This window comes from Phoenix dactylifera, unplaced genomic scaffold (genome assembly GCF_009389715.1).
Source record: "Phoenix dactylifera cultivar Barhee BC4 unplaced genomic scaffold, palm_55x_up_171113_PBpolish2nd_filt_p 000606F, whole genome shotgun sequence".
Lineage (NCBI taxonomy): Eukaryota > Viridiplantae > Streptophyta > Magnoliopsida > Arecales > Arecaceae > Phoenix > Phoenix dactylifera.
The window spans coordinates 75,647-79,748 of record NW_024068002.1 but is presented as its reverse complement, the minus strand read 5'-3'; positions in this window follow the sequence as shown (position 1 = coordinate 79,748).

Below are 4,102 nucleotides of genomic sequence, written 5' to 3'. Positions count from 1 at the left end.
TTACTTACTCTAAAGATATCTTTAGTTCTCCCCTTTTTGTTACTTTATTTACTCTAAACAATATCTTTACTTCTCCCCTAAGATCTTTACTTCTTCTAAAATAAATACTCTTTCTTTACTTCTCCCCCTTTTTGTTATCATCAAAAAGATACATGAGAAAGATGCAATAAATACCAAACTTCAAATTTCATTGATCAAAATGGGAACATTTTCATACATTCATGCCAAAAACAAAAACAGATACAATGTTCCTGAATCAAAGTTTAAAGATACATGATAAAAGCAAAATACATATGAGAACTAGATATCTAGCCTAGGCTCTAAACATAGATGCTAAGATCAGCCTAGGGAGACTCTAACGGCTGGGATCTAGTCCTCATCCTCCTAGTGTACGTGGCGAGGGGAGGTCGAGCCTGGTGAGACTGTGTCTGGCGTGGAGCACGACGAGCTGGATGACTCTGTGCCGAAATCTCTAACTCAGCAGCCTGTGGCACAGATGGTCCATGGGTCTCTCTCTCTCCGGAGTGCTCCTATCTGCTGCCTCAGATCACTGATCTCAGCAGACATGACGTCCAATCGGGCATCCAATCGGCTCGTCAGCCCGTCAGTGATAGTCCTCGCCTGAGCTGACATGAGCTCAGTCATCCTGCTCCAGAACTCATCCGTATCTCTCGGAGGAACGGATGATGATGGTCCAGCCTCTGAAGGTGCAGTAGGATGATCCATATGCTCCTCATCCTCATCCTCTGGTGCATCTCCCTCTGGTGCCTCACCCTGAATGCCTGCTCCAGTGTGAATCCACTGCCCGTTCACTTTCTCATATCCCATGCGTATAAGTGTCCGTGCAGTGTATGTGTCAGTATGATGCAGACTCTTGGATGCCTCCTCCTCGAGAGCTAAACCGTGCTGTCGAAAAATCAAGGTGAGTATCATACCATAAGGTAGTGATACCCTGGAGTTGCACATCACCTTCCTCATCTGTCTAAGTATCATGGCCGGAAGATTTAGGGGAATCCCCTGAATCATACACTCCATCACTGCTAGATCTCGCTCTGTGATGAGATCGAATCTCCCGGTCTTTGGAAATAAGATTCTATTTATTATACTGAGCAGTAATCTCATTTCAGCAGTAAGAGAACTAGCTATTACCTTCGCGGAAAAGTCGAAGTTCTCATTTTCCATGATCAACTGTAGAGCTCTCATTTTGTTTTCAGGCTTTTCCGGAGTGGCTCCTACGCAGGGTAGATGAAGTAGCTCACTCAAGCTCTCCTCGGAAACTCGAACTCGAACCCCTCGAACTTCCGAAACAAGCCCTCCCATACCAGTTTTGAGGAAGGCATAGAACTCCTGAACCAATCCGGGGTAGATCATCACGTCTAGGGAGCAAAGATACTCCCAACCTTGCCTTTGGATCCATTCCCTCAACCGAAACCCTTCTTGATCAAAGAACTCGGAATGGATCCTTCTCCCCGTTATAACCGGTCTCCCCGCAAATCTTGCAAGTATCACTGAGGGGGAAGGAGGAGGAGGGGCCTCCGCACGTGCCTCACGTCGTGGAGACACGGTAGATGGCTCCGTAGGTTGCCTTTCCTCCCGTTGGATCCGTGTGAGTCTTCCGGATCTCTTGGCTACGGCTCTTTTGGGTCCCATTTCTCTAAGATCTCAAGGTAATATACTGTTTGGAGGAGTTTGGAGGAGTTTGGAGAGTGGGGATTAGAGTATTCAGAAGAGGACAAGGGCAAACAGTGCCCTAACAATGCTCTCGGGTCCCCTTTTAACAGTGGGGTCCCGACGTTGGGTCGACTCAAGATTTTTCTTGGGTCGACTCAACGTTGGGTCGACCCTATTCAGGGTTGGGTCGACCGAAGTGCAGAATTTTTTCTTTTCTCTTTCTTTTTGCTTCTAAGAATTTTTCTTGCTTCCAATCCTTATAAACTCTTTATGGGACAATGATACATGAGTAAGGAATCTCTAGATAACAAATTTGACTCATGTTTCATGGGATTTTAGAAATTAGAAGAATGTATCATAAGACTACTAGCTCCCTTTTTATATTTCTTCAATAAAAAGGATCACATATGCCTAATTCCCTCCTTAGCATGCAGAATCTATCTTCACTCAATGGTTTCATAAATATATCGGCTAATTGTTTTTCAGTGCATATATGCTCAATACATATATTTCTATTTTGCACATGATCCCTAATAAAATGGTACCTTATTTCTATGTGTTTGGCTTTAGAGTGCTGAACTGGATTTTTAGTAAGATTGATGGCACTAGTATTATCACACTTAATAGGAATATTATCTAGTTTAACTCCATAGTCCTCTAGTTGTTGCTTAAGCCATAATACTTGAGCACAACAACTACCAGCAGCTATATATTCAGCTTCAGCTGTGGACAGTGCCACTGAATTCTGCTTTTTGCTAAACCATGTTACTAAGTTATTTCCTAAGAATTGACATGTGCCACTTGTGCTCTTCCTATCTAATTTGCATCCGGCAAAATCAGCATCTGAATACGCAAGCAAATTTAGACAGGAGTCCCTTGAGTACCATAGCCCTATATTGGTAGTTCCTCTTAAATATCTAAGGATTCTCTTAACAGCACTTAAATGTGACTCCTTAGGATCCGATTGGTATCTAGCACATATTCCTACACTAAATACGATATCGGATCTACTTGCAGTAAGATAGAGCAAGGATCCAATTAGTCCTCTATAGAGCTTGATATCAATACTCTTCCCTTTTTCATCCTTGTCTAGCTTGCTAGTGGGATTCATTGGAGTGCCTACTCCCTTATGATTTTCATTCCCAAACTTCTTTAGTATTTCCTTTGTATACTTAGTTTGATGAATGAAAATGCCTTCTTTAGTTTGTTTGATTTGTAATCCTAGAAAGAAGCTTAGTTCTCCCATCAAACTCATTTCAAATTCTCCATGCATTAAATCAGCAAATTCTTTGCAAAGAGTATCATTTGTGGCACCAAAGATTATGTCATCTACATATATTTGTACCACTAATAGATTTTTGTCCTTTCATTTGAGAAATAGAGTTTTATCTACATTTCCTCTACTAAAGTCATTATTAAGCAGAAATTTGCTTAGTCGATCATACCAAGCCCTAGGTGCTTGCTTTAATCCATATAATGCCTTATGTAGTTTAAAGACATGATTTGGCAATTCATGATTCTCAAAACCTGAAGGTTGTTCTACATATACCTCCTCCTCAATAAAACCATTTAAGAATGCACTCTTCACATCTATTTGATATAATTTGAAATCCATGAAACATGCAAATGCTAGAAGTAATCTAATAGCCTCTAATCTAGCTACAGGAGCAAATGTCTCATCAAAATCTATTCCTTCTTCTTGATTGTATCCCTTAGCTACAAGTCTAGCCTTATTTCTTATAACTAATCCATTTTCATCTAATTTATTTTTAAATATCCATTTTGTTCCAATTACTGAATTATGCTTTGGTCTTTCAGTTAATGTCCATACATTACTTCTTTTGAATTGATTTAATTCTTCTTGCATGGCATTTATCCAATTAGTATCTTTTTCAGCTTCTTCATAAGTCTTAGGTTCTAATTGTGAAACGAAAGCAAGATAATCATTTAAATTCCTAAGAGATGATCGAGTTCTTACCCCTTGAGATGGATCACCAATGATTAAGTCTTTAGGATGTCCATATGCATACCTCCATTCCTTTGGCAAGTTTTGGGATTGTGGTGGCACGCTATCATCTCCCTTATCTTGATTTGGCACGTCATCAATATTCAACTTTTCAAAGTCGATAATTCCTGTATCATCATCAACAATATTTTCTTTCCTAGCAGACTCACTATCAGACTCATCAAATATAATATTGACTGACTCTTCCACTACTAAGGTTCTTTTATTGAATACTCTGTATGCCCTGCTAGATGTGGAGTATCCTAAGAAGATACCTTCATCTGACTTGGCATCAAATTTACTTAGATCCTCCTTGCCATTGTTTAAGATGAACATCTACATCCAAAAACTTTAAGATATTTAGCAGTTGGTTTCTTATTCTTCCAGAGTTCATAAGGAGTTTTCTTGGTTATAGGTCGTATTAAA